This window comes from Chrysochloris asiatica, unplaced genomic scaffold, assembly GCF_000296735.1.
Source record: "Chrysochloris asiatica unplaced genomic scaffold, ChrAsi1.0 scaffold00140, whole genome shotgun sequence".
In the NCBI taxonomy this organism is placed as follows: Eukaryota; Metazoa; Chordata; class Mammalia; order Afrosoricida; family Chrysochloridae; genus Chrysochloris; species Chrysochloris asiatica.
In genome coordinates this window covers 2,248,770-2,260,486 of record NW_006408658.1, presented here as the reverse complement: position 1 = coordinate 2,260,486, position 11,717 = coordinate 2,248,770, and positions in this window count along the sequence as shown.

The window sequence follows — 11,717 nt, the reverse complement described above, 5'->3', positions numbered from 1 at the left end:
CTGCCCGCCCGCCCTCCGCCCCTCGACTTCCCGGCCCCAGCTCCCGGCGCCGGATCCCGACCCAGCGCCGCGCCTTCCCCCTCGTCCCTGTTCTCTTTCCTCTCCTGACCGCGTCTCCAGTCCCTTTCTCCCATCCCGTCTTCTACATCCTTCTTCCTCCTCCTCTTTTCCCCACAACCGGCCGCTCACCCCCTTTTCATCCTTCTGTGTCTTTTCTTCCCATCCCGCTCCCTCATCTTCCCCTTCTCCTCACCCACTTTACCCTCATTGTCGTATTCTCCTTCCCGCCCCTTTTCCTTCTAACTCTCCTTCCTCTTCCTCTTCTCCCATACCCTTAATTTTACTCCATTGTCTCTATCCTTTCTCCTTATCCTCCCTCCCCATTTTCGTCTCTTAATTCCCTTTTTGCTCGTTTCTTCCTAGCACCCTCCCTATATCATTCTTCCCATCTTCTTTCCCAACCCTTGTCTTATCCACTTCTCTTTTTCATCTCCTCCCTTCTCTCCTATCAACCATTCTAGCCTCCTTTCTATATCATTCCTTTTTATCTTCTTTCCCAACTCTTGTCTTATCCATCTCTTTATCTCCACTCCTTCTCCCTTCTCTTCTCATCAACCATCTTTCCTCATCCCCCTTTCCCCATCTCCTCATCATTCCCTTTTCCCTACACCTTCTCTCCATTCCCTACTCTCATCTGTTGCCCTGCCATCCTTATTTTCCATTCCCTTCTTCTATCTTAATCTGCTGGTTTGACCCTCTAGGATGAGCACTGGACAGCTAACTTCGAAGTTGGCGGTTCAAACCCATCAGCTACTTTTTGGAAACCCTATATGGGGTCGCTATGAGACGAAAGCAACTTAAACACACTTAACAACAGTGACTTTTTATCCTGGCCTCTATATCTGTTTTCCTTCTTTTATCTCCTCTTCACTTCCACGTTCACAATCTGAAGTTAGAAAGTAGAGGAAATTAGAAATAAAGTAGAAATAAAACATTTGGAGTGATGGTCTAATCCAGGATATGATCTTCAGAATGGGGAAATGAGAAAGAACTAGCTAGGCAGGGAAATAGGAAAGGATTTGAGGTGAAAACAGATGGAGAGTAATCCATCATAAAGGGACTAGAAAAATGTTGACCTTTCCCCTTCTCTCCTTCCTCTTGACTGTGAGAGGTCTATGAGAAGAAAAGACATTCTGAACTTGAAACTTGTATAAATGGTACAAAGAAACCAGGCACTCATGGGGAGAGAGAACAAGGTTTCAGTTAAAGGCGAAGGGGAGTGAGGGAGAAACAGGAGTCCTCCATGACAGCCAGATTTCTAGCAGCTGGGCAGCTGGTTGGATGGTGGTGACTTTCATTGTGCTAGACAAGAGGGGGGTCAACAGAAAGATGATGACTTGTGAGTTGAAGTGCCTGCCAGGTAGGTAGGTCTGCAGTTTAGAGGGGCAGTCTGGAATGAACATAAATATTTGGTAGTCATCTGCAAATACCGTATAAGCTTGAATATAGGGTGAGGTTTTTGTTTTTCTGTTTTTCCAAAATCATCCCTCAGAAAAAAGGGAGTAACCTTATATTTGAGTCCTTACAAAGTCTCTCATATTACAGGGTTTGCTCTCATTTACTTTATTTTGAACAACAAACCACTGGATAGGGCAGCATGTTATGGTGACTAAGCTTGTGGAGTCTGGAGCCAGACTGCCTGGCTTGGGGTCCTGACTCTGCCATTTACAAGTTGTGCGGTTTGGGGAAAGTTTCTTAACCTGTCTCTGCTTCAACTTTCTCATTTATGAAGTGGGGGAGATAGTGACAATCACCTATTTCATAGGGAAATGTTAAATATATGTAAAATACTATATGGTGGTGGTGGTTGTGCTGTGGAGTCGGTTCCGACTCATAGCTACCCTGTATAGGGTTTACGAGGCTATAAATCTTTACGGGAGCAGAAAGCCTCATCTTTCTCCTGCGTAACAGCTGGTAGTTTTGAACTGCTGACCTTAAAGTTCGAAACCCGATTCATAACAACTACGCTACCAGAGCTCCTTAAAGTACAATATACTTGGCATATAGTAAGTGTTCAATAAATGCTAATTATTTTTACTATTTGGGCAAGACCCACTCACCTGAAATGTACTCAACAATGCTATTTTGGATGCTTGTAGAGGTCATTTGCCAGAATCAGTAGTCATAGAAATTTAACACAGCTATAATAACTATTCCTGGCAGTATGATCTCACAACAGCATGTGTTGGATGTCTCTAAATATGCTTTTTAAAGATTGCTTTAAAAAGCAATACAGTAGTACTTGGGAGGGAGTTCTGAGAGGCCTGAAAAACTCTATTTCTTGACCTGAATGATGTTTGACTTCATAACAATTCATTGTGCTAAAGATACATGACTTATGTCCTATCCCTTAGGAATGTTATGCTTCACAAAAAGTTACTAAAAATTAACTTTTAAAAAGCAATTCATTAAGTGATTTTTAGAGGTCACGAATATACTCTTACAGTATGCATGCCAGAAACCAACTGCCCTAGAGTGATGCAAATGGGACTTGTGACTTGGGATAAAGTTTCCAACAACTGCATCAAACAAAGATTCAAATTGTGCTGTGTACTCTCCCAAGGCCTTTACTTATACTGAAGAGAAGGTCACCCTTTTTTGATGACTGGAAAAGTGATCCAAATGATGAGACAGACTGCTTTTGAAGATGCATGCCAAGAGTGTGCATAATATTGCTGATTAAATTATGAGGATGGAAAAAGCAATATTTCTAAGTCAACATGATTTTATATGATGGTGATGGTGGTTGTGTGCCACTGAGTTGGTTCCAACTCATAACGACCTTGTATAGTGTTTCTGAGGCTGTAAATCTTTATGAGAATAGAATGCCTCATCTTTCTCCCATGGAGCAACTGGAAGATTTGAGCTACTGATTTATGGTTAGCAGCCCAACTCGTAATCCACTATGCTACCAAGGCGCCTTCTTTTATATGATATATGGGCTTAAATTATATGTATAACTAAGTCCATTAAACAATACAAATAGAGTTTTGATTGTTTCATCCACATCTCTAAAGGTTGTGGATGTTGTTGTTGTTGTGTGCCATTGAATTGTTTCTAAACCATAGCAACCTTGTATGAAGTTTCCAAGACTGGCTGATGGGTTTGAACTGCTGAACTTGCAGCTAGTATATATCTCTTGATGTTGGTCAAAAAACTTATTAGATTTTCTTATCAGGAAAATGAGGAATTGCCTCAGGTTTTGGATACCTTATATGGCAAATGTGGCAGATAAAAAGTAAAACGAAAGGGGTGAATAAGATTGCTCAAGGAGATCATGTGCAGGAGGAAGAGAAGGGGACCTAGGACAAACCCTGAGAAGCTCCAATATTTAAAGTTTGAGAAGCAGAGAAGCAGACCTCAAAAGAAGGTTATAAAGTGCTGCCAGTGAGGGAGGAGACAGAAGTGGAAACCAATGGGGCCTCTGGTGCCAAGAGAAAGGCCAAAAAAGAAGCCACAGAGAAGAGTAGTCATCCAAGTTGAATGACACAGAGGGGAGGTTACACTGAAAAGCAGTCACTGGATGTGGCCAAAAGGAGGCTACAGGTAATCTTGTTGACAAAGAGGCAGTTTCTATGGTAAGGAGGACGCTAGCCAGCACTCAGTAGAGGAGTGAGTGGGAAATGAAGAACTCAACGCTGGGAGAAGAGCCTGAACCTATTTTTTAAAGTGGCTTGACTACAGCGAGGGAATGAGACCTATAGCAGGAGGATGGAGCAGAGATTTAAGAGGGCCATGGTAATTTTTTAAATGGAGGAGTCTAAATTGATTTACATTCTTGCTTCATTTGGCAGCTTTATGCTTAAAATACATACTTAACTTAGATATGACTAAAGAGCCCACAGTAAGTTGTGAAGATAGACTTAGAAATCGGTACTGGAAGTATAATGATAAAGGAAAGCATGAGATAATTATAGAGAAGATGACTAATCCAGCATGGGGTTGGGATGTCAGCAAGTAGTGTCACAAAGATGACACTGGGACTGGAGATTGAAGGATAAGTAGAAGCTTATCAGAAGAAGAAATTGAGAAAAGGACTTTCATGCGAGACAAATTGTTGTTGTTATGTGCCGTGGAGTTGGTTCCGACTCATAGCGACCCTGTACAGGGTTTCCGGGGCTGTAAATCTTTACAGGAGCAGAAAGCCTCATCTTTCTCCCGCAGAACAGCTGGTAGTTTCGAACTGGTGACCTTGCGGTTCGCAAATACGCATGCCCAACTCACAAAATTTGGACACTGGCAGATGGTGTACAGAGGGCAGTGGCGGTGGTTCTGTGTAGATGGACTTGGCTGGAGGACAGGGGTAGTGTGAGAGGAGAAAGCAGGAAAAGTCAACAGGGCCAAATCAGGAAGGATCTTAAATGTCAGGCAAAGGATGCAGGTTCTGAAGAACACTGAAAAATAATTAAGTTACGTGTCATTAAGATTCCTTTGGCTGAAATCCTGAAGATGAAAAGAGACAAAATAGAATTAAGTTTCAATATATGACTGACCATGACGGTCTAAACTAAGGTAGTAAAAATAGAATAGGTAAAGAGGAGTAAGATATGAGAGAAATTATGGAGATGAGACTTTAATATTTGATGAAAGATATAATGGAAGGGAAAGATTTTAAGATGTTCCTAGATTCCTGGGTCATACAGTTGTTAAGAAGGAGCTCTGGTAGCATAGTGGTTACGAATTGGGCTGCTAATCTCAAGGTCAGCAGTTCAAAACTACCAGCTGTTCCACGGGAGAAAAATGAGGCTTTCTGCTCCCGTAAAGATTTACAGCCTCGGAACCCTGTATAGGGTCACTATGAGTCCGAACTGACTCCAGGGCACCTAACCACCACAGTTGTTAGGAGAGAGGTAAGATGATGAATTTGGTTTTTGACATGATGAATTCAAAATGTATGTGAAACATGCAAATGAAGATGTCTGATAGGTAGTTGAGTAGAAAATTTGGAAGAAAGATCTGGGCTGAGAATAGTTATTTTGGAATCATCATCATACAAATAGTAGTAGTTGTTGTTGTTAAGTGCCATCGCGTCTGTTCTGACCCATAGCAACCCTGTATAGGGTTTCCTAAGAGCAGCTGGTGAGCTTAAACCTCCAACCTTACAGTTCAAACGGCTTTGCAATCTGGTGCATTAACCCACAACGCCACACCAGGACTCCACAAATAGTAGTGGAACCATGAAAACCCATGTGAGTTCCTCAAGGCAGTGTATAGTGAGAAGAGGCTTTAGGTAGGTCTACAAAAGGAGAACAATGCAAGCGATTGTGCAGAATAGTCACAACGGTAATAAGACAAGAGGGTAATGTCCAATGTGTTATCATAGACACCAAGGAAAGAAATAGCTATTAGAGCGAGAAAGTTGGAAAAGTGTAAAAATACCACAGTAGGATGAGATCTGAAGTCTCCATTCAATTTTGGAATCAGGATATAGCTAATGAGCTTCGTGATCAAAGGAGAGAAAGAGAGAGAAATCAGGTGACAATGAGATCATGAGTGAGTGGAGACAAACCAGTAGTGACTTGTGTAAAAGTGAGAATTCTTTAATTGCATGTGAAAGAAACCCAATTTGAATTAGTTTAAGAAACAGAGTAGATTATTGGTCTAGGTTTCCAAACCTGGGCGGTGTCTGCAAATAGAACTAGAAACTCAAATACCATCAAGACTTTCTCTGTATCTCTACTTTCTGTTTTTCATTGAGTTTGATTTTGCTGGCTAGCTGTATTTCCCACTACTGATTTTTTAAAATAACGTTTTTATTTTGGGGAAATTTTAGATTTACAGAAAAGTTGCACAGAGAGTACTGAGAGCTCCCACATACCCTTCAGTTTTCTCTAATGTGTTAACCTTTACTTATGGTGCATCGTCAAAAATAAGAGATTACTATTGGTGCATTCTTGTTATTTGTAAAGCCGTCAGTGTCTCTTACACAGGAAGATTCTGACTCACAGTGACCCTGTAGGACAGGGTAGATCTGCCCCACAGGGTTTCCTAGGCTGTAAACCTTTACAGGAGCAGATTGCCAGGTCTTTTCTTCTGCAGAACAGCTGGTGGCTTCAAGCTACTGACCACTTTGTTTGCAGCCAAGTATCACTGCAACACCAGGGGTCCTATTGGTACATGACTATTTTACTAGCCTCCAGATTTTGTTCTGATTTTACCCCACCCCCATCCATTCACCTAATGTCCCTTTTTCTATCTCAGGATTTAATCCAGAAGACCACATTGCATTTAGAAGTCCTCTCTCCTCAGTCTCCTTTGGTCTGTGACAATTTCTCTGTCTTCTTTTGTTGGCTTTAATGACCTTAACAGCGTTGGTGGTACAAATGGCTAACATGCTCACTTCTAAATGAAAGGTTGGAGGCTCAGAAGAAAGATCTGGTGATTTACTTCTAAAAAATCAGTCATTGAAAACCTTGTGGAGTCGCCATAAATTGGAGTCAACTTGATGGCAGCTGGAACTGGAAAAACAGTTTTGAAGTGTACTGCTTATGTATTTTGTAGAATGTCCTTCAATTTGGGTTTCTCTGACATTTTCTTGATGATTAGGCAGCGGTGACGTGCCTTTTGCATCACATCATATCAAGGATGAGTCCTGGTGTGGCACTGTGGGTTAATGCGCCAGACTGCAAAGCTGTTTGAACTGCAGTTCAAGCTCACCAGTCGCTCCTTGGAAACCCTATACAGGATCGCTATGGGTTGGAACCAACTTGATGGCACTTAACAAAAACATAATCAAGGAGAATATGATATCAAAATGAATTATACTATGTGATATTAACCTTGATCACTTGGCTAAGGTTATATCTGCTAGGTCTATACACTGTAAAATTTTTCCCTTTCTAGATTCTGTTTTTTGGAAATGAGTGACTAAATCTAGCTTGTATTCATGAAAGGAAGAATTAGGTTTCACCTCCTGGAGCGTGGACAAATATTATATGCTAGTGTGGCACTGTGGGCTAATGTGCTGGACTCAGCCACTCCTTGGAAACTGTATATTGCGTTGCTATGGGTCGGAGCCGACTCAATGACACTTAACAATCACAGGTGTTGTCGGTTTGGTTCTGACTCACAGCGACACTATGTACACAACAGAATGAAACACTGCTCCGTTCTCATGATTGTTGTTAGTTTGAGCCTATTATTGCTGCCACTGTGTCAATCCATCTTGCTGGAGAGTCTTCCTCTTTTTCACTGAGCCCTCACTATACCAAGCATGATGCCTTTCTCCAGGGGCTGATCCCACTTGACAAGGCATCCAAAGAACGAGAGACAAGGTCTTATCATCCTCTCTTCTAAGGAGCAATCTGGGTGTACTTCTTCCAAGGCAGATTTATTTGTTATTTTGGCAGTCTTTAGAACTTTTAATGCTCTCCTCCAACACCATAACTCAAAGGCATCAATTCTTCTATGGCCTTTCTTACTCATTGTCCAACTTTTACATGCATATGATGTGATTGAAAATACCATGGCTTGGGTCAGGCTCACTGTAGTCCTTTGCTCATTAATACCTTCAAAAAGTCTTTTGCAGTAGCAGTTTTATCTAATGCAGTACTTTTTTTTATTTCTTGACTACTTCTTCTATGAGTGTTGGCTGTGGCTCCAAACAAAATGAAGTCTCTGACAACTTCAATCTTTTCTCTGTTTATCATGCTGTTACTTTCTAAGGATTTTTGTTTTCTTTACAGTGAGGTGAAATCCATACTGAAGGTTGTGGTCTTTGATCTTGTCCACTTCACTTCCAGCAAGCTAGACTGTGTAATCTGTGTATCACAGGTTGTCAATGAATCTTCCTTTAATCCAGATGCCATGTTTTTCATCATGTAAACCAGCTTCACAGATTATTTGCTCAGTATGCATAGTGGATAAGTATGGTGAAAGAATGCAACTGGTACATATCTTTCCTAATTTAAAAATATTCAATATCCCCTTTTCTGTTTGGTCTTCAAGGTCAGTTTAAACCACAAGGTCAGCAGGTCAAACTCACCAGCCACTCTTCAGAAACCCTCTTTGTCTATGGACAGGTTCCTCACAAGCACAGTTAAGTGTTTTGGAATATTTCTTTGTAATGTTATCTATAGTTTGTTATGATTCATACAGTCAAATGCCTTTGCATAGTCAATAAAGCATAAGTAAACATCTTTCTGGTATTCTTTGCTTTCAGTCAACATCCATCTGACGTCAGCAGTAATATTCCTTGTTCCATGTCCTCTTCTGAATCTGGCTTGAATTTCTGGCAGCTCCCTTTTGATGATTGCTGCAATCATTCTTGAATTATCCTCAGAAAATCTTTACTTGCATGTGATATTAATGGTACTACTGCAATAAGTTGGATAGGTAGCTGTCTTCCAAATTTCTTGGCATAAATGAGTAAGCACCTCTAGTGCTGCATCAGTTTGCTGAAAGGTTTCAATTTGTGTTCTGTCAGTTCCTGGAGCTTTGATTTTTGCCAATGCCTTCAGTGCAGCTGTGACTTCTTCATTACCGTCTATTCTTGATCATATGGTACTTCTTGAAATGATTGAACACCGACCATTTACTTTTGGTACAGGGACTCTGTATTCCTTCCTTCTTCTTTTATGAAAGTTAAGGTTTTAAGTCAACTTGACTGGGCAGTTAAAATGTAGTAATCTCTCATAATGAGATTAACTTAACCAGATGGAGACCCCAGTTGCAGCTGCTGTTCTAGATGTGGTTTCATTGCTTAAGTTAATCAATACATTTTCTGGTACTTGGTATGCAGTGATTTATCTGTCTAATGTCTTTTTCTCAATTCTAGTTACGAAGGATCACTAGAAGTAATTTGCTTTCAGCTGGCAAAGCCAACAACACATCTTCAACATCCTGCCTTCTGGGTATATCAATTATCTACCACTATGTCATAAGTTAGTCTTCAGGGACTTTGGTAGCTTCTCCTTGTCACAAGATATCACACTGGTCCATTACACTGATGATGTTATTCTGATTGGACCTAATAAAGAACAAGTACCAGTGACTCTAGACTTATTGGTAAAACGTCTTTTACTAGAATGTGGAAAATTAACTTGGCAAAAGTTCAGGTACTTTCCACTTCAGTGAAATTTCTAGGGGTTCAGTGGTGTTGGGCATGTCAAGATAGTCCTACTAAAGTGAAGGATAAGTTATTGTATCTGGCCCCACCCACGACTAAAAAGGAGACACAACACCTGGTGGGCCTGTTTGGATTTTGGAAGCAACATATATTCCTCATTTGGGTGTGCTGTTGTTGTTACATACTACAAGTCTGTTTTGACTCAGAGTGACCCTGTATAGAGTTTTTGAAGAGCAGCTGGTTGGTTTGAACCATCAACCATGTGGTTAGTAGTCCAGTGCTTATTCTAAAGCACCACTTCAAGACTCTGGCCTAATTACTGACTCAAGAGGCTGTTAGTTTTGAGTGGGACCCAGAACAAGAGAAGGCTCAGTAACATATGTCACTAGGACCATATGATTCAGGTGATTCAATTGTATTTGAAGTGACAATAGCAGATAGAGATGCAAATCATGTGTTTTGGACGTGTTATCATAAGGTACCAGTGCCTGGAAAAGAAATTCATGCTTGGTAAAGTAGAGGGTCCGTGTCTGGTGTGGCGCTGTAGGTTAATGCAAAGCCGTTTGAACTGCAAGGTCGGTGGTTCAAGCTCACCAGCTGCTCCTTAGAAACCCTATACAGGGTCGCTATGGGTCTGAACTGACTTGATGGCAGTTCACAACAACAACAACAAAGTAGAGGATCAGGGAAAAAGAGGAAGACCCCCTTACAGGGTGAATTGACACATTCATTAACACAGTGGCTGCAACATTGGGCTCAAACATAACAACAATTATGAAGATGGCACCGGACAGGGCAATGTTTCGTTCTGTTGTGTACAGGTCACTATGAGTTAGAGTTGACTCGACTGCACCTAACAACAACAATGGGAAAACTATTGATGTTCAGTCATTTTAGGAGGTAGCATATGTTCAAGAACCAATGGTATTGAAGAAAGAATTCCAAGCTGCACTGAAGGTATTAACAAAAAGCAAGGTTCTAGGAAGTGAAGTAAATGGAAATCTTTCAACAAACTAATGTAGCACCAGAAGCACTAACTTGTCTACACCAAGAAATTTGTAAGATAGCCGTCTGGCCAACTGACTGGAAGACATCCATTATTTATGCCCATTTTGAATATAGGTGATCCTACAGAATATGGAAATGATTGCATTGGGAAAATCTGCTGAAAAAGATCTCTTTAAAGTGTTAAAAAAAAAAAAAATCCCCCACAGGCGTCATTATAAGGATCATTGTGTGTGTGATTCAAGCTATCAGATTTTCAATCGCCTCATATACATGTGAAAGATGGACAATAAATAAGGTAGACTGAAGAAGAAATTATGCATTTGAATCATGGTATTGGCAAAGAATATTGTCTGCTAGAATGAACAAATCTGTCTTGGAAGAAGTACAAACAGAATACGCCTTAGAAACGAGGATGATGAGACTTTGTCTCAATTACTTTGGCCAGGTTATCAGGAGAGACCCATCCATGAAGAAGAACATTATAGTTAAATATATAGAGGGGTCAGTGAAAATGTGGAAGACCCTCAACAAGATGGATTGACACATCAACCATAACAATGGGATAAATCATAGTAATGAAGATAGGGCAAGGTCCCAGACAATGTTTTGGTCTATTGTACATAAGGTCACAATAAGTTGGAAGCAACTGTATGGCACCAAAAAACAACATCTTATTTCAATATTGGTTGATTAACCATAACATAGTTACTATAATATGTGACAAAACGAATGATACATGTTGTATTATAAACTCATTAGTTTAAGATAATTGTTCTAAGATACCATTATGGTTATTGATAAATGGGCTTCTTGCTACAGTGGCACGGATGAAGAATCTTCACAGCATTTCAGCCAGCTCCGTTTCTGTTGCAATAGCAAGATGGCACTTTAGGAAGGTCTCTGTTTATCCTTGTTGTTGTTAAGTGCAGTTGAGTCACTTCCACTCATAGTGACCCTGTACAGGGTTTCTGAGGAGTGGCTGGGGAACTTGAACCACCAACCTTGTAGTTCAAACTGACCTTGCAGCCCAGTGCATTAACCCACAGCACCACACCAGGACTTGAATTATATAGTTGCCACTACCTCTAAATAGTTGATGTTTTAGTTTGGTTATTGGTTGGTTTTTGTTTTTGAACTTTTTTATTGTGAATTGAGTGAAGGTCTACAGACCAGATCATCAGCTTCACATTCAATAAATCTTACACTCGGTTTCATCTCAGTGATTACCATCCCCTCCATGCAACAACAATTATCCTGCTTCCTCCCTGTGATTCCTATTTGCATTCTGGTGGATATTAAACCTTGCCAATGTTGTTGTCCCCCACTATAAACCTATCTACTGCTTGGCTGACAATTGAGCCATGAAACCTTCAAAGTCCCTTTGAAGACCTGAAGGTGGTCAAGGGCCATACTCTCAGGTTCATACGTTTCTTTCTGTCCAGTAAACTGCTTTCTTCTTTTCTTTAAAGTTTTTATTGTGAACTGAGTGCTACTTTACATGAGAGAATTCATCCTATTGTATTTACATAGTTTTGCACTCATCCTATCGTATTTCATTTCATTGCAATGATTACAATCCCCT